The 19889-nt window shown below is 33.3% G+C and overlaps 1 non-coding gene across 1 annotated transcript; it reads right to left on the bottom strand.

The window, feature by feature from the left end:
* Positions 1-1283: 1283 nt before the first annotated feature.
* On the bottom strand, positions 1284-1387 carry LOC131822958 (U6 spliceosomal RNA). Its single transcript, XR_009350415.1, has one exon. It is a non-coding gene; the product is annotated as a U6 spliceosomal RNA (small nuclear RNA).
* Positions 1388-19889: the final 18502 nt, after the last annotated feature.

The following is a 19889-nucleotide window of genomic DNA, read 5'->3' as shown; positions in this document are numbered from 1 at the left end:
AAGCACCAACATTTTTACTTCCTTCCTAGGAATAAATGAAGGAGATTATTTGTGCAAAAGTAAGTTTTGATACAAATTACAATTTTTAGAAAGAAAATTGTAAAAGCAAAATCCATTGGTACTGAAAGAACATAGAAATCAATTAAATACTTTAATCTTATAAAACCTTATAAAAGAGAATATAATGAGATATTCTTTATTAAAAGAATAACACTCATGGAATATCTCTTTTTTTTGGATTTTTTTAAATTTTTTATTTTTTATAAACATATATTTTTAACCCCAGGAGTACAGGTCTGTGAATCACCAGGTTTACACACTTCGCAGCACTCACCAAAGCACATACCCTCCCCAATGTCCATAATCCCACCCCCCTCTCCCAACCCTCCTCCCCCCAGCAACCCTCAGTTTAAGTGGGTAGAAGAAGAATCAATGAAACAAGATATAATTGGGAGGGAGACAAACCATAAGTGACTCTTAATCTCATGGAATATCTCTTAATTGTACTTTTTCTGTTCTTAATCTTTACTATTAGGCACAATATTTTGACATATTCTTTCTTTTCTAGAATATGTAAACCATGCTTACAAAGACAAGGTCCTACAGAGAATAAAAATGACTTGAGAAATTCGGCCTCCCTCCCAAACTTCTCCATGTAAAATTTCTCAAATTGAGAAAAAATTATAATTAAGAGACAGCTAAGTAGAGGCGGCTGGGTGGCTCAGTCAGTTAAGCATCTGACTCTTGATTTCAGCCCAGGTTATGATCTCAGGGTCCTGAGATCGAGCCCTGCTTTGAGCTCCACAAAGGGTATGGAGTCTGCTTAGGATTCTCTCTCTCCCCTCCCTCTGTCCCTTCCCTCCTTGTGCACATGTGTTCTCTCTCTCTTTCTCAAAAGGAAACAAATCTAATTATTCATTTCAGTAAAGCTATAAATCTGATTTTCTAGACTATTTTGTTGTGAAATGATTTTAAATGATTTTAAAATTTTAGTTTTAGTTTTTTCTAATTCAAAGATATCATATATATGTATATGTATTATATATGTGTACACATGTATATACATATATGGATATACACACACATATATATGCATATATATGTATATATGTATATGCATATATACATATATGTATACGTGTATACGTGTATATCTATAAAATTTGAGAAAGACAAAAGCCCTATGAAGAAAGTAAAAGTAAATAATCAGATATCCAATAGTACAGTTTGATGCAATTTCTCCCATTTATTCTTATATTTTTAAAATAATTTTCTTTTTTTTTTAAAACATGGAACACTTTATGAATTTGGGTGACATCCTTGCATTAGGGTCATGCTAATCTCTGTATCACTCCAATTTTAGTATCTGTACTGTTGTTGTGAGCACTATTAAAGACTATATATTTATTAGTTTATTTATTTGAGACAGAGAGAGAAAGACAGAGGGAAAACATGACTGCAGGGGAGAGGTAGATGAGGAGGGATTGGAAGAGAGAATCTCTCAAGCCAGACTCCATGCTGAGCACAGAGTCTCATGCAGGACTTGGTCTCATGACCCTGAGATCATGACCTAAGCTGAAACTAAGAGTCTGACACTCAACTGACTGAGGCATCTAGGCACCTCAGAAGTGAGCATTATTGAAATAATTTTCTATATACAGAGTTGGTAATCTACTCTATCATTTTAACATTGTTTTAGGACAGTTTTTTCTATGCATTTAAATGCTTCTATGGCTTTAAATGTTCAACAGGTGCATAAAATCTTATCATGTGCATATACCATTGTGTGTGTTTGTGTATGTGTGCGTGGGACCTCCACCACCATTTATTACAATAATTTTTATATACATGTATATATATACATATATATATAAAAGATTAGTTTTAAACATTTTTACCTAAAGTCTTTTCCCTACATTTTAATGAATTATTTCCTTAAGAGAGATTTCTAGAAGTGTTTAAAATACTAACATTTGTTAGATGAATTCTTTTTCTATAAATCTTTCCTTAATTTATCCTCTCCCACTAGTGTATAAGATTGCCTGTCTTACTTCAGCTTTGCCAGAATGAGTTCTAGAGATCAAATTATTTGACAACATCAGACTAGAAAAGTCATTGGTTAATTTAAAAAGCCATTTAAAGTAGGAAACACAAAATTATTTGTTTAGAAATTTTATACTAAATTCAAGTGTATGTATGTATGCTAACATACTTCTGTTGATTAGAGCCAAAGGGCTTCGATTTGTTTACCTCTTTGCTGTCATCTTTCTTGCATTAACCATATCCACCTTGTATCACTGTATTTTGAGTTTTTTTTTTTTTTTCTTGGAATGAAGCGAGAAATCAAGGATGCTTATGAATAGGAATACAGAAATCTTCCGACCTTTAAAGAAAAAATTTGCCTATATTTTTATGTTGTTTCATCCAAATTGGTTTTGACATAAATTGTTTTAGGCAGTTTACTCTTTCAAAGCATATAATTGAATGGACTAGTTATGTGTAAAGGGGAGGGTAAGTACAGCTGGGTGGTTGTTGAAATCTTTTTATTTGGTGCTGAACATTCCCTATATCCCATTTTTTTGGTGAGTAGAAACTCATATGGTAAAGTAAAGTAAGATGAAGTTTAAAAATGATAAAGTAGATCTCTTGTCTTTATATTATTGTGCACACAGCAGTCCTGACTTGGGCAAATTGGCTATTTTAATAGCTTTGACTTTGCACATAGTGCAAGAAGTTTGCTCTTACTTTTCATCACTCATAAATACATGCAAAGCTAACTGGTAATATATATGAATACTATTATTTACTGTAAGAATGCTGTCTGATATAAAATGTTATGCACAATAACGTATATTGAAAGGTAAACTCCCTACCTATATTTCATTGTGAAAGTCTAGTAAGAAAGCAACAATTCACTGCACTTGTAAATAATCAACTTACTTATTACTCTCTGGCATTTAAAAATATTTAAAGATATTGCAAATAATGCTGCAATAAACATAAGGGTGCATAGATCTCTTCTGAATTAATATTAATGTCCATTAGTACACAAATAGATAAGGAAGATGTGGTATATATGCATGTGTGTGTGTGTATATATATATAGATATATATATCTATATATATAGAGAGAGAGAATATTACACAGCTATAGTCATAAAAAGGATGAGATCATAAGATTTGTGACAATGTAGATGGATCTAGAGAGTATTATCCTAAGTCAAATAAGTGAAACTCAGAAAGATAAATGTCATGCGAGTTCATTTATACGCGGAATCTAAAAAACAAAATAAATACATAAAGAAGGAAACAAACAAAAAGAAGAATCATACCTGTATTTACAAAAGAACAAACTGATTGTTGTCAGAGGGGAGAGGAATGGGACCTTAGGCAAAAGAGGTGAAGGGGAGGAGATATGAGCTTCTGGTTATGGAATGAATAAATCACAGGGATAAAAGGCACAGCATAAAGAATATAGTCAATAATACTGTATAGCAGTATATGGTGATCAAAGGTCGCTACACTTGTGGTGAACATAGCATAATATATGGAGAAGCTGAATCACTATGTTGTACACTTGAAAATAATGTAACTTTGTGTGTCAACTATGTTGAAATTAATTATATATAATATACATAATATATAATATGTAAAAGGATTAATTTTTTAAATATTGGCAAATTAATGTAACAAATAGGACATATATTATTAAAGAAACAATTGTAAAAATACTTAGATTGCTAATTACTGCCAGGAGAAATGAGAAATTATTTCAAAAAACTTTTCTTACTATAATCAGAAATTTTAGCTTTTAAGAGTACTTAAAACCTAAAAAATAAAGAGTACTTAAAACCTTCCATATTTTACTGCTTAAGGCTGAATCATTCTATTTTTTTAATTAAAACCCCATATTTTTAAAGTCTTTTATTATTGGTTAAGGTTACCTATCAGTGATTAAGATATAAAATGAAGAGAAACATAACTTTTAGCGTTATATGGTTCCAAAATTCTAATTTAAAAAAGCATTACTCACTTGTGCTTTATTTGTGCACAATGTTGAATGAATAATTGAAATTATTTTCTCAAAAAGATCTTCTTTTGAGTATTTTCAGTGATTCATTTAACTACAAAAGAAACTAGTGAAACTATTGATTCTTAGACACTTATAAGTATAAATTTCATTAATAAGTCAGAGTACTTTTTTTAAAAAAAGAATTTATTTGAGAGAGAAACAGAGATAGCAAGTAAGAGCAAGTATAAATTTCATTAATAAGTCAGAGTACTTTTTTTAAAAAAAGAATTTATTTATTTGAGAGAGAAACAGAGATAGCAAGTAAGAGCATGAAGGGGCAGGAGAGAAGCAGGCCCCCACTGAGCAAGAAGCCTGATGCAGGACTCCATCCCAGGACCTTGGGATAATGACTGAGCCAAAGGCAGATGCTTAACTGACTGAGCTGCCCAGGCACCCACAGAGTACTTTCTAATAAAATTTTTCAGAAGTGAAGTACACTATTCAGATCTTTCAGAACCTGAAGGGCTGATCAATTTTCCATTATCTTATAGCTATAGTCTTTTTACAAAAGGACACTCTAGAATACTATGTATTTTTGTGCATCCTATGGTCCTGATCACCCTTTTCTCCCCAGTTATCTGTATGTTAAATGTAAATAGAGGGAAAGGGCTTAGTTCTGAGCTGGAATCAGGATACCTCATCATGATCCTGCAAGAAGTTCCTGTAGTCTGAGAAAAGACACAGGAAAAGGGCCTGGGCAGCAAAAGATAAATTCTTCCCCTGGGAGCAAGACTCAGAGATCTGAGTGCCACAACCACACTTGCAGGTCTGCATCCTACTTCACCCCTAACCATGATCATGAGAGTGGTGATGATGATGATGACTGTGACAGCTGGCACTGAGGAACTGAGCTCAAGTCTCTCCAACATCACACAGTTGAAGTCCTCACAATGACTCTGTGAAGAAGACATGAATAGGAAGTTCGTGATTGGAAAAACTAATTACTTACCCGGGGTCTCATAGGTAGTTGTTGTAGAACCAGAAATCTTCTAGTTGATTTTGGAGGTCACACCCTTCTAGTCTTTTCACTCTCTGTCTTCCACCCCATCATCCTCCTCTGCCAGGCCTTAGAAGCTGAAATTCCTTCAGGATTGGTCCACGGCCTCCTTTTTCTCATTCTGTGTCTCCATCAAGATAGCTTTAATGATTGACTGTGGACTAAGAAATTCAAAGTGCAAAAATCTCTGTAGATTTTATCTTTTACTTCTGACTACATGTATCCCATGGTCATTCGAAGATAAACGTGATAGAAATTCCCTGAACTTGTGAATATGTTGCCTTATTATGACAAAAAAAGAGTTAATATTTCTGATTAAATTAAGGATTTTGAGAAGCGGAGATTATCCTGGGTTGTCTGGTGTGCCTGTTGTAGTCATGATTCCTGGTATGAGGAAAGCAAGCATGTCAAAATCAGAGTCAGATGATTGGATGAGGGAGGGAGAGCTTGGAATGAAGTGCTTTGAAGGTGAAGGAAGGAACCTGAATCAAGGGATACAGAGGGCCTCTAGAAGCTGGAAAAGGCAAGGAGGTGAATTTTCCCTAAAGTCTCCAAAAGGAACACACCCTGCCAATGCCTAGATTTTAGCTCAGTGAGACCCATTTTGGACTTCTTTGTGTTGTTTTAAGCCAGTAAGTTTATGGTAATTTATCACTGGAGCAATAAACTAATATAGTCTTTTTAAAGAAAAATGTAATTAGTTATTTCTGAGAAAGAGCAAGAAAGAGAGAAAATGGAGGGGGGAGGAGCAGCAGGAGAGAGAAAAGAAGACTCCCTGATGAGCACAGAGCCCACTGCAGGGCTCAATCCCAGGACACTGAGGTTACCACCTGAGCTGAAACCAAGAGTTGGAAGCTTACCCAATTGAGCCACCCAGATGCTATGCAAAGCAATATAGTCTTATAAATGACACTTGTACTTCCATGCTTCAGTCACATGCTACTTAATACGTTAAACTAGTACTGGTCATTAACTGTCACATGGTAAGGGATGATTCTGACACCTCAGTTCTGTAAACTATTATGTTTCTTCTCATGACATCGGTCAACACATATCCTTTCTGTGGGCATGCTAAATTTTAATTTTTAAAAGGATGTTGAATGATGAAAAGTTAATAATTACAGTCTTAAAGGGTTGTAGAATGGTTTACAAATTAAACTGATTACATTTCAAAATAATTCAAGGAGAAGTGAGATCTTAAAGAGATATTTGTTTGTCAGAACAAGTTTTAATTATAACTAGAATATGAAGAGTGACCAGATTCTCTAGCATATTTAAAAATCAAATATTCTTTTACTTGAAAGTGAATTTAACAAAGGAGGACTTTAAAATGTGAAAAATTTCACAGGGAAGATAGTGACAGTGAGAAATCATTAAGAAAAATATTCAGACCCAGAAAATTCAACACAATATTGAATAACAAGGACAAAATTAGAGAACCGATGTTAGAGGAAAAGCAATACTAACAAAGACAATGAGATACTGGTGGATTAAAAGCAAAAGCAAAAACAAAACAAAACAAAAAACAGAGAGGTCAATGGAACACGACAGTCCAGACATATATCTACATACACGCAGTTAACTGATCTTTGACAAAGGAGCAATGGCCATACAATAGAGCAGAGATAGTTTTCTTAACAAATGGTAGAGGAGCAACTGGACATCCACACATGCAAAAAAATAAAATAAATCTAGGTAGTACCATGCACCCTTCACAAAAGTTGAATCAAAATGTATCACATACTTAAATATGAAATACAAAACAATGAAACTACCAAAATATAACATAAGAGAAAATTTATATGACATTGGGTATGGTAATGAATTTCTATAGGTAACACCAAAGGTACAACTCATGAAGAAAATAATGGCTCTGCTATGCTACTGACAACGTCAAGAGCATGAGAACACAAATCACAGACTGTGAGAAATTATTTGCAAAAGACACTTCCGATAAAGAATTATTATCCAAAATATACAAAGAACACTTAGATCTCAACAATGAGAAAGCAAGCATTTCAATTAAAAAAATGGGCCAAAGACTTTCATAGACACTTCAGCAAAGAAAATGTAGTAATGGCAAATAAGTAACTGAAAAGGTACTTTACATATGTAATGAGGTAAATGCAAATTAAAGAAAAAAACACTGAGCTACTATTGCACATCTATTAGATTGTTAGACACCTATTGGATTTTTCCAAATCCAGAACACTGACAGTATCAAATACTGGTGAGGATGTGGAGCAACAAGAATTCTCATACATTGCTGGTGGGGATGCTAATGATATAGCCTCCTTGGGAAACAGTGGTGATTTTTTATAAAACTAAACTTACTATATGATCCTGTAATCATGCACCTTGGTATTTACCCAGAGAAGTTGAAAACATTTGTCCATAAAAATATCTGATATGAGGAAGTGGTGATACAACATGGAGGCTTAAGTGGGTAGAAGAAGAATAAATGAAACAAGATGGGATTGGGAGGGAGACAAACCATAAGTGACTCTTAATCTCACAAAACAAACTGAGGGTTGCCGGGGGGAGGGGTTTGGGAGAAGGCGGTGGAATTATGGACATTGGGGAGGGTATGTGATTTGGTGAGTGCTGTGAAGTGTGTAAACCTGGTGATTCACAGACCTGTACCCCTGGGGATAAAAATATATGTTTATAAAAAATAAAAAAAATTAAAGTCTAAAAAAAAAAAAAAAAAAATCTGCACATGGATGTTTACAGTACCTTTATCCACAATTTCCAAAATTTGAAAACAACCAAGATGTCCTTCAGTGGGTGACTGGATAATTAAACTGGTGCATCCAGATAGTGGAATAACATTGAATATTAAAAAAGAAATGAGCTATCAACACATAAAAAGACATGGACAACCTTACGCATATTACTAAGTGAAATAAGCCAGTCTGAAATGGCTATATGCTGTGTGATTCCAACTACATGACATTTTTGAAAGGATAATATTATGGAAATGATAAAAAGATGAATGGTTGCCCAACATGTGTGTCTATGGGGAGAGATGAAAATAGCAGAGAGAATTTTTACAGCAGTGAAAATACTCTGTGACATTGCAATGATGGATATACGTCACTATACATATTTCCAAACCCATTGAATGTACATTCAGAGTGAACTTTAAAGTAAGCAGTGGACTTTGGATGATTATGATGTGCCAATGTAGGCTCATTGTTGGTTAAAATGTAACATTCTGGTGAATGATGTTGATGATCCATTGGGGAAGTCATGAATGTGTGGGGCAGGGACTATGTGGAAAATCTCTGTACTTCCATCCTAATTTTATCTTAAATCTAAAACTGTTCTTAAAAATAAAATAAAAGAATATTCAAGGGAGAATATATATTGAAATATATATATTACATATAAATGAATTGAGCTGTTTTTGAAGTAGTTGAATTGTAGTTCTACTTGTACAAGAACTAGTATGACATAACCCAGAGGTTTATTTCTAACCCTATGATTAGGTTCAATTTACATGAAATGGAGATTTTGCATCAAATAACACTTCATGAAGAATAAGAGCAATTTAAACTCGACCTCCATTCTGTGGATAATTTTAAAAGTAGAGTAATTTTAAAGTTATAACCAAATATTGTTATTACTTGGCTTCCTAAATATTATGTGATAGGTAATAGCTTAATAATAAAAACATGCAAAATAAAAGTCACCAGATACATGACTTTCAAGGTTTATGGTATAAAAAGTTGCTGACTCTTATATACACATCAATTAAAATTATTTGTCTCATAAATTTGATTCATTAGTGGTATTTACAGAATTATATGTTATTATGGTTTAACAGGGAAAAATCAAATTGTTACAATGGGAAAATTCTTATTCACTTTCATTGTCTAAATACATGAAAGTACAGAAAACATCAGAGTACTTTAAATAATGGATTTAAGTGTTTTGCAATGGTATTAAATATGAATGGGTTTCTGTTTCTAAAACTGCATACATTACTTTCTTACATTTCTCCATTTACATTGTGTTTGGGTGAAAACAACTTATTGTTGAGAAATAATTGCTTTGAAGACATCATCTGTTAATGGACACTTTAAATTAAATATGAATTTTCAGCAGAAACAAATTATGTAGACGTGATATTGATTCTTCATTAAAAGATATGATTGATAAGATATTAAATTTTACTTCTATTATTCATTAATATTATTAATATTATTATTCATTCATTTCTATTATTCATTAAAAAGTATGTGAAAAATCAGGGCACTTGGGTATCTCAGTCAGTTGAGCAACACACCATTGTTTTCAGCTATAGGTCATGATCTCAGGGTCCTGGGAAGGAGTCCTACTTTGGGCTCTGCACTCAGGAGAGTCTGCTTAAGCCTTCTCCCTCTCTCTCTCTGCCCCTTTCACCACTCACACTCTGCCTTGCTCTCCAAAATAAATAAGTAAATCTTTAAAATTTTTTTTAAAGAAGTATGGGAAAAAGTACTCTCATAAAAATGAAAAACATATCAGTATGTGAGAACTTAAATTCTTATTTACACACGTAGATTTGTATATACCAAAGTTATGTATATAGCTACCTAAATATGTATGCATGTAAATGTGCAAAAAGGAAGACTTACTGAAATGTCTGGGAAAAAAGCATAGAAATGTCCTTTATCTTGTGTTTACTTCTTTCTTATTTACATTAACAAAGTTAATCACACCTTCAGATTTAAACTCTGTTGTCACAGGTTCAGAGTTATTTCCCATGCATTATTGTGCCAAAAAATTACATGGGGAAATTTCTCTCCCATGATTTATTTTTGGAAGATTTTAAATTATAGAGTAACTACATCCTGATAGAGGTATTTGTGAACATATTATCAGAATCATTTTGTTTTTTGAATTTCCTTATGGGACTATGTTAGAGAATGAGCAAGGCAGAAATACGAATCCAAATAATCTACCTTAGAATGATCTACTTAAAAAATGGTAATCATAGTAAAAAATGTTCCTATCCAAGTGTCTTGGCATCACTAGCCACCACCATAGTTTCTCGTTTAGGATATCTGAAATGTTATATGAGGTGTGGCATGGAGGAAAGCACTCTTTTGGATGTATGCCTGTTTCTGGGATTTACCCCGCATCACCTATGAAAGTGATCCAAATGTTTAGGTTTATTTGAAGATATAACAGCTCTGGCTGACATCTGGCCCAGTTATTCCTGGTCAAAGTACATGACTTTCTTTTTTTCTTTTCTTTTCTCTTTTCTTCTCTCCGTTTCTCCTCTCCTCCCTTCCTCCCTCCCGTCCATCCTTCCTTTTTTTCCTTCCTTCCTTTCTCCTCTTTCCCTCTTCATTCCTTTCTTCCCTTCTGCCTTTCCTTTTCTTACTTTTATTATTAAAACTTTAGATTGAGATATAAGGTTGGTAATAGTATCTTTTTGACACATTTTTACAAAAGGATAATTTGGAGACTGCGATATAGTCTAATGAACCAGACATTTTAATGTCTTATTAACTTTTATTTTTGCTGTAAATTTTTAGCTGGTAATAAAAAAATGACTTTGATATATCATTGTATTCTATTACTTCTCATGAGCAACAAAAGTGTTGATTTGTCATTTATCAGTGTCTTGACCTATTGCATAATAATAATACTAAGAATTAAAATTAAAAATTTGAAATTATAGCTCTAAAAGGTAGAAGATGCTACAGCTAATAAAAAAGTGTTCAAATTTTATGGTTTGTCATTGATCTAATTACTTTACATTTTGATCAAAAATTTAGCTAATTTATACCACTATTATTTGGTAGAGAAAGTAATGTGTTTTTCTCTCAGTTGTTAGTGTATTATTTTTAAGAGTGTTGAATACGATTTCCAGAGTAACTAACATTTATGATTCTTGGAGAAAGAAAATTACAGTATTTGAAGGCTGGCCTTTTAAGTGATATAATTTTCACTCCACACTTTTTATTTTACATTTCACAGCCCACCCTCTTATTAATGGATATCCGCACATCTTTTAAATATTTCATGACTCCACTACTATTGACTGATTTGTTACTAAATGTCTAAACCAGCTCTATTGAGAAATTTATTTTGTGTTTGTTTTCTAGTTCTCTATATTCAGGTCTTCTATTAGAAACTCTTCCAAACTCATATTTTTATAAGACAAAAGCATACATGACATATAATAGAACCTATTAAACTGGAATAATATTTTTATCATGAGATACTATTTAACTCACAAGATTATACATTTGATAAACATAAACATTTTGTTTAATGAGAGGTTAGTTCTCAGCTATTTGATTGACATCTTAATTTAACTTTGGATTATTAAAAGTCATATCTAGATTAAAGTGACTTTTGAGAGCATATACATTTATATTTTGAAAGGGATTTTTTCAGACAAATTTAGTAGAAATTAAAAGTAAATTCTGTAACTAGAAGGAGCATGTTCAAAAGAAGACTACAATGCTTTTCCTTGACCATGAACGGTTGGGTTCCTAAGAATGGTACTATCAAACATTTTAAACAAAAACGAAAAAAACTTCCTAAAACCCAAAATATTACTTAAATCCAAATTCCATTTTATTCTTACATTTAATTTTAGATTTAGATGTTAAAACTAAAGTAGATCTTGAATTATCTGAACATCAACATTTTTATCATCTCTTTTTGTAATAATAAAATATGTAGGAAATTACTTTGGAAAGTTTAAGAATCTGCAGCATCTGAGAGTCTTCTAAAGCCTCACACAAACTGAATAGCAGCTTGGTTATCACGTGTAATTATTCCTACATGCTCCTAAGTGTTCGTTGTGAAGTTAGATTTCATTGCTGAAAGTTCCCATGGCAACAAGAATAAAAACATCTCTGCTTCACTGGTTCTTAGTTCATAAAATATTGTTTCATTATGCTTTCAAAAATACACATAAGAAAAATAATTTCCATTTTTAAAAAACTGAGATCTGTGTGCATTAAGAATGGGTCCATTGTAATGATGCAAATCATTTCATACTTATATAATACACAGGTTTACTGTTTTCTGTAAGACTTTTTATTTGTCAGTCTTCCCCCAGGTTTTCCTCTCTCACCTGTCATCACTGATCTACATTCATTGCTTCCTTCATCTTGGCTCAATTCAATATCATATTATTATCTCCGTAAATACTGAAAAAGCTTTAGACAGATTCAATATACATTCATGATGAAAACAATAAAGAAAATGGGAATGGAGAGAAACTTTCTTAACATGATTATATATCTCCACTACTATTTGGCATTTTAGTAGAAATAGTATTAGCCAAGACAATTAAATAAGAGAAATGTTAGAGACATAAAAATGGGCAATTTAAAGGAGTAAAATGGTCTCTATTTGCAGATAATATGATAGAATACCTAGAAACTCCAGATAATAGATACTAAAACTAATTCAACTATTAATGAATTGAATGAGTTGGCCAGGATATAAAATTATCACAGAAAATCAACAGGCTTCATATACACAAATAATAAACAGAGGCTATAATAGTAAAGATAATCACATTTAAGATTGCAACAAAGAAGATTAAATATAATGATGTAACTTTAACAAGAAATGTGAAAGATCTATATGAGGAAAAAATTTAGAACTCTTTAAATGTGTATGAACAGATAAATAGAACATATAAAATAGTCCAAAATTAGACTCAAATACATATGTAAATTTAATATATGATAAACTGGCATTTCAGTTTACTAGGGTAAAGATCAACTCATTAATAAATGATGACAGGACATAAGGAGACATATGGAAAAAGTTAAAATTCAATTTATCTCTTACCATACAAGAGATTACTATGGATGGATTAGGTATATAAATGTAAAAAATGAAGCCATGGATCTACTACAAAGAAAGATTCATGAATTTCTCTTTAGTTTCAGTATAGGGAAGACTTTGTAAATGTGATACAAAATCTAAAGTCATTAAAAGAAAAGATCGTTGCATTTGACAACATAAAATAAAAATTACTGCATAGAAAAAAAAATCTTAAAAAAAAATAATTGATTTAACTTGTAGAGAAAAATTGTAACATATAAACAGACCAGGGTTGCTTGGGTGGCTCAGTCAGTTACATCTCTGCCTTCAGCTCTGGTCATGCTCCCAGGATCCTGGGATCCAGTCCCACATCTGGCTCCTTGCTCAGCGAGGAGCTTGCTTCTCCCTCTGCCCACCGCTCCCCCTGCTTGTACTCTCTCTCTCTATCTCTCTGACAAATAAATAAATAAAATTTTTAAAAAAGGGCAGGGAGAACAGACCAAAGGAAAATGTCCTTTTTGAAGTGAAGGGACAAAGGATCAAAACCCTAATAGAGAAAAGAGAAAAAAAAAAAAGAAACTTTTTCTTTTATTGGAAATAATTAAAAAAATTCACAAAAAATAGAAAAAATTGTTTTTAAATATTCAAATTATAATTAGAGAAATAATTTAAAAATGCTGAGATCCTGTTTACCATTTATCAGATATATGAAAATATGCATGTAAATATTGAAATTTTGTCAGTGAAGTTGTGGAGAAACAAACTCTCATATATGCTAGTGGGAATGCAAATTGATAAAACCAATTTTTGACAAGCTCTGGTAATACTAAACAAAACAGTGTGCCTTGGTGGCTCAGTCAGTTAAGCCTCTGCCTTTTGCTCAGGTCACGATTCCAGAGTCCTGGGATTGAGCCCCACATTAGGCTCCCTGCTCAGCAGGCATCTGCTCCCTCTCCCTCTGCCTCTCTTCTGCCCATGCTCTCTCTCATTATATATCTCTCTCAAATAAATAAATAAAATCTTTAAAAAAAAATTACTACCTATGTACTTATTCTTTAACCAGAAACCTTTAAAAACACACACTAAGGATAGTTCTCCAATAATAAGAATATATATATGTACAAAGTTAGTCATTACAGCATTATTGGTTATTCAAAACATTGGAAACAACTTAATAGTCATATGTAGGAAGGAGATTAGATATAATATGGTCCATTTTAACAATGGAGTACTATGCAACTACACAAAAGAATAAGGAAGATTTGTATTAATTGATATAGAGTGATTTGTAAGACATATTTTTATGTGAGAAAAGCAAATTAAAAAAGACACTATAGTGTAATATTTTTCATAAAACATATGTAGGGATATGGGAACATACACATAGACTTGCCCATTTGTGTGAAATAAATACAGGAATGAAAAACCAGAAAATAAGCATATTGTTTATCTCTAGAAAGTGGATGAGAAATGGTTGGAAAGGAGAAGGAAGTGCAAACAGAGATGTGGGAAAAGTTACACTCCCATGAAAGTATCTTTTTGTATATTTCTGATTCTTAGACACACAGTAGTGGTTCATAGATACCTCAACTACTCAAAAATTAGCCAAATGCATTGCTGTGTGGAGGAAACTTACATGACATGGAAACATTAACAAATGAATGAAACTGAATTACAAACGAATAACCTAATCACATTGAAGGAGTATAGAAAAAAAAACAACTAACCTGGTAACTTACCAAACTTCAATTGTTTACAATAAAGCTAAAAGACAGAAAAGAATACTACACAATGGCTCCAATCTGGTTTGGAAATGTGTTTTTTATAGGGTATAGGTTACCAATTTTGAAACTATGTAGTATGCATATTAGAACTGGAAAAAAGGGAAATATATTAAGTGCATGCAACTAGAACTAGAATTCTCACTTTTGGAGAAAGAAATTAAATACAAGGAAAGGAGAAAAACTAAATAAACACTGAGGTGATTGACTGGAATCGTTATTGGTAGAAACTCTTTAACATTTATGCAAATAGACAGATCTAAAAATATAGATGTCAGTATGTGCGCTGGTCACCATCTATACATACATTCATTCCTACCTCCATTAGTGGTAGCTGAAGACACTGTTAGTAATGACACTCAGAAGCAATGAACACACCTATAACCCAGATCTTGGAAGTACTTAATAAAAGATGTGAGCTTGTTTAAAATAAGTGTAGAAGACATCTGGAAGGAGTTTGAAGGGTGAAAGCTGAAGCAATTTGAGAGGAAAAAATAAAAGATAATTATATTGGTTTTTAAACCATATAATAAAATAAATATCCAAGAGTCTATTTTGACATGAACAACTAATTGAATAATTATGTAAGTAGGGGACAAGGAATATATATTTTTTTCCTTACGGAAGAATTTCAATTAATAAATGCAGGAGGAGACAAAAAAAAAATAGAAAGTCACCATTAGAGAAACACTGTGATGATTGTGGCAAAAAAAAAAAGTCCATTGATGGATGCTTAAAGTGTTGGACAAAAATTTGAAGAAAAATAGTATCCTTACATAATGTCAAAGATATCTCTCCAGAAGGTGTCTGTAAGGAAAAAGAAATAGTGTTTTTTTAAAAAAGAAACCCTTCAGACACCACTTTAGCCAAACCAGCAATATTAACATCACCAGTATGGAGAGATACTGACATTATGACCCTTATTACATGATCCCCTGAGTGGCACACAGCATCACATAGGCACACACTAGTCTTGCCAAAATCATACATACATCCACTTTTGTCTTGAGAAAGCATCAGAAAAACCTAAATGGAGGGCTATTTTACCAAATAACTCACCTTTCTTCTTGAAAATGTCAAGGTCCTTAGATGTAAGGGAAGAGGGTGTAACTGTTGCAGACTGTAGGGCATGAAGGGCAAATAGCAGCAGAATTAAATGTTGGATCCTACAATGATGGTCCTGCAGCAGCAAAAGTACATCAGTGGGGAAATAGGTGAAGTTCACATAAAGTTAAGGTCTGTACTTCAGTCAATGGTAATATCTCAGTATTATTTTCCTGTTTTTCATATTCAGACTACGATAATGCAAGACACTCATGTAAGGAGAAGCTGGGTGAGAGGTACATGACAACTCCCTGTACTATTTTTACAATTTTTCTATTAAGTCTAAAATTAGCTTAAAATAAAAAGTTGAGAGTGCCTGAGTGGCTCAGTCATTTAGGCATTTGCCTTAGCTCAGGTCATGATCCCAGGGTCCTGGGATTGAGTTCCACATCGGGATCTCTGCTCAGTGGAGAGCCGGCTTCCCCCTCTTCCTGACACTCCTCCTGCTTATGCTCTCTCTCTCTCTTCGTTTCTTTCTCTCTCTTTCACTCAAATAAATAAATAAAATCTTAAAAAAATAAATTAATAAAATAAAAAGTTAAAAAAGAAAAATTTCCAAGATACTCTTCAAATCACATTATTGAATACATCACAGAATTTTTTTCTTTTTCTTTGTTTTTGAGAATTTTTTTCTTGATGCTACTTTGTTTACACTAACGGAATTTGTGAAATTCCTCTGAGAAGGTTCTCTTTTTTCTGAAAAACATCAGTGTTTTTCCATATCAATTAGATTGGCTCCTCTCTTCTAGAATCCTTCAATCCATAAAGAAACAACTTCTTTTTGCAGTTTACATTGAAGTGAACTTATGCAATAGCTTTGTCTGCAATTCCCTTAGTGTCATCCCTATTAAAAATCTTATTTCCTTTTTTCTTTCTTTTTTTTTTAAGATTTTATTTATTTATTTGAGACAGAGAGAGAGAGCACAAGAGCACAAGCATGGGGAGAAGAAGATTCTCTGTTGAGCAGGGAGCCTGATGTGGGATTCAATGTCAGGATTCTGGGATCATGACCTAAGCCCAAGACAGACACTTAAATGATTGAGCCACCAAGGTGACCTTAAAATCCTATTTTCTTAATAATTCTCTTTTCAAAATCAAAGTTTTTTGTTTATTGCCTTATGCAAGTTTTTATTTTAGTCATTCAGATCACTTTCTTATATAAATGAATAGAAGTGTATGGATTTGGGGCCATGTACATATGCCTCTTTAGGATTTCACTAAATTTCATGAAATTACTGGTCAATGATGTCTCCTTATCTCCCATCCATTAAGGCATTTGCCATCACGATCTCCATATATGTGGTGTGTCTTTCATTCTTTTAGGCCTTCTCTGCTTATTGTCGCTTTCAAAAAGGTTGCTAGTATAAGAATTAGAGATGCCATGGAGCTTACCCAATGCCAAACTGCTTACTGGATTATGGAAATTCATGGCTTTGTTTCCTTAGGACTTACAAGACTCATGCATATTCATCATGTGATCCATGGAATTTCAAAGATAAGAAGAACAAAGCTCTCTTGCTGGATCCTCTGTCAGTTGTTCTGTAAACCCCTTATCTTGGATATTTCTCCCCAATAACTACCAGATTTAATGGCAGTTTCTTAATTTTGTTCTTGAATATTTTACATATTTTCATACTTGGTTCATACTGGCATATGGTGACCAAAAGTAAACAATACTTTTCGTATGCCTCCTCTGAAGTTATTTTTCTTTTGGTCCTAGATCATTAATTCCCAACATTTCTCAATACAAAAATCTTGGTCACATGAATTCCTGGACACCAGAAACAGTGTGATTAGCACAGTTTCCAGAAAGTAGTAGTATTTCCAATATATGTTTGTTAAATTGTTGGACAAATAACTTATCTGTTTTCCAAATTCAGTGATTACCACCACTAATACTAGCTTTATTTCCTTTTATAGTAGAAGTTGATTATCCCTAAATAATCTTGCAGGGGAGTGATTAAGTTTTGCTACATCATTTTGCAGGGACAAACTGTATGAGAATCTCAGCGATGTACAAAAATATAAGTTTCGATTCTCACGGTTGTTACATATTGACTAACCACTGCCTGCCATTCTACTTTACTTCTCTCCACTTAAAGACCCAGGCTAGATGAAAAGCCACTGTCTAGGACAGTCTTGGCACAATTGGAAAGAACAATGGCAGAACCACTTGACATTTCATAAAACTCAAAAATAGTACATACCATTTTCACTAGTATTTCTTGGCTCCAAACTGTTACTTGGCTCAGCCTGACATCCTGTAAGGATAGACTCAGTAGGAGAGGGGATACATTGACAGTAATACAATCTATTACAGTTGCCCTCTTAATTAAATATATTTGCTTTTCTTCTCACATGCATAAAATACACTCAATCTCTTCCCAAAGGTCAACCCAACTCAAAATCCCAGTTCCAGGATATTGTGATAATCTTCACATTGTCTCTATTAACTATAGATGCATTGCCTCTTTAATTGTAGATGCATTAAGTATAAAGACAATTTTTCTGTTTTCCTTCACACAAAAAAAGCAAGAGTTGAACAAATCCAGAAAGCCACAATAAACACTCCTTTTCAGAGAGAACAGGGGATCACAAGGCCATCCCCTACACAAAAAGGCTATAGTCCCATTATGAAAATATGAGGGCCTTACCCTAAAGGTAGGCAACATTCCTTAGTTAAACTCCAATGCTGTTCCCTGGGACTAGTTCCCAAATTCATGGTTCTCTATGGCTCTTGACTCCACCTTCTGAAAGATAATTATTCCTCTTAACCACAGATGAGAAGACATTGAAGAATATGCTATTTTGGAAGAATGAAGAGATCTTTTAACCTGCCTCCTCTTTATAGAAGTTTGGGAGCATTCCAAAGGCTATTTTAAGTCTTGGACAGGACTGTCTTTTGGTTCAGCCAAGTGGTTCTTTTGACAGTGCTACCATCTCAAAAACCGAGTTGGGTGTTTATCTACATGATTCCAGTCAGTTCTATGTATCAATAATCTCACAATTCTTTTGTCGTTATTGTTAAGATTTTATTTATTAATCTGAAAGGGAGAGGGGCAGAGAGACAGCATGAGTAGGCCAGATAGGCAGAGGGAGATGCAGACTCCCCACTGAGCCAGAAGTCTGATGTGCTGCTTGATCACCCCCACCCAGATCAGAGATCATGACATGAGCCGAAGGTAGACACTTAACCATCTAAGACACCCAGGTGCCCCAGTAACCTCACAATTCTTTAAAAGGTATTACTTCATTATAGGTTTATTATTTTCAATTTTTTTCAAAGATTTATTTATTTATTTATTTGACAGAGAGATCACAAGTAGACAGAGAGGCAGGCAGAGAGAGAGAGAAGCAGGCTCCCTGCTGAGCAGAGAGCCCGACATGGGACTCGATCCCAGGACCCTGAGATCATGACCTGAGCCGAAGGCAGTGGCTTAACCCACTGAGCCACCCAGGCGCCCCTATTATTTTCAATTTATAGATAGTCCCATGCATTGCTTTTCTTACGCTGGATGATGATGATGATGACGATTTATTTATTTATTTATTTATTTTAGTTACAGTGTCCATTTGCTGTAACTATAGTGTAACTATATTACTATTGTGTAACTATAATACTGAACTACAGATTTTAACACTACTTATACATCTTATACTAAAGAGTATAAGAATAGTAAGGAGAGAGAACAAATTGGTAAATAGATATAAATAAATACTCATCAAATAAAGGAAGGACATGCATCTTCCTTAGTTCTCCTTTCTGCAGCCAGTCACATGGTCGTTGTTGGTATTTACAGCATTCCTCTCCCATCAGCCATCTTGCATACTTTAACCTAGATAAGTGTCTTATCTAACAAAGTGATCTAAATCTCATTACCTGGTCAGGTGGTTCAAATTTTTTTTAACTTCTTATTTTGATATAATGCAAATTTACAGAGAAATTGCAAGAATAGTACCAAAAAGTCCCATTTGTCTTTTACCCAGATTCATATTTTTGTCTCATTTATTTTTTCATTGTCTATTTATAGGTACTTATACTACATTTTGGCAAACCATTCAAGAGTTGAGCTAGAGACCCTTTACCACTAAATATTTTATCAGATACTTCCTCAGAACAAGGAAATCTTCTTAGCATAATTATCAA

Source organism: Mustela lutreola, chromosome 1 (genome assembly GCF_030435805.1).
Source record: "Mustela lutreola isolate mMusLut2 chromosome 1, mMusLut2.pri, whole genome shotgun sequence".
Taxonomy (NCBI): Eukaryota; Metazoa; Chordata; class Mammalia; order Carnivora; family Mustelidae; genus Mustela; species Mustela lutreola.
Note: the sequence above shows the minus strand (reverse complement) of the source record. Positions and strands in the feature narration are given on the sequence as shown.